The sequence below is a fragment of the Nannospalax galili genome, unplaced genomic scaffold (assembly GCF_000622305.1).
Source record: "Nannospalax galili isolate Female #2095 unplaced genomic scaffold, S.galili_v1.0 scaffold281, whole genome shotgun sequence".
Taxonomy (NCBI): Eukaryota; Metazoa; Chordata; class Mammalia; order Rodentia; family Spalacidae; genus Nannospalax; species Nannospalax galili.
This window is the reverse complement of record NW_008349068.1, coordinates 2,573,772-2,574,307: the sequence shown is the minus strand read 5'-3', so window position 1 is coordinate 2,574,307 and position 536 is coordinate 2,573,772. Positions and strand designations below refer to the sequence as shown.

Genomic DNA, 536 nt, shown 5'->3' with positions numbered 1-536 from the left:
GGGCGGGGGGGGGGAGCAGGGATTACTTTACCAGATTTTAAGCTGTATTACAGAGCTATAGTCATAAAAACAACATGGTACTGGCACAAAAATAGAACCATAGATCAATGGAACAAAATTCTGTACATCAAAGGGGGCAACCAGGGAAGCTAACAGAAAACCTATAGAATGGGATAAAATCTTCATCAGTAACACATCCGACAGAGGTTTAATATCCAGAATATATAACGAACTCAAAAAACAGAGAATCAAGACAAGAAGTAACCCAATTAAAAGATGGGCTAAGGAGTTGAACAGAGAGTTCTCAAAAGAAGTAAAGATGGTTATGAAACATCTTAAAAGATGTTCAACATCACTAATAATTAGGGAAATGCAAATTAAAACCACTTTAAGATTTCATCTTATCCCAGTCAGACTGGCTAAGATCAAGAGAACAAATGATATGATATGCTGGAGAGGATGTGGGGAAGGGGAACACTCATCCATTCCTGGTGGGGCTGCAAACATGTACAACCCATATGGAAAGCAGTGTGGAG

At 39.0% G+C, this 536-nt stretch overlaps 1 protein-coding gene across 3 annotated transcripts in view; it reads right to left on the bottom strand.

The window, feature by feature from the left end:
- The window catches only part of Pard3b (par-3 family cell polarity regulator beta), a 1,142,550-nt gene that overhangs the window by 362,835 nt on the left and 779,179 nt on the right, over window positions 1-536 (bottom strand). The gene's annotated exons all lie outside the window — the stretch shown is intronic.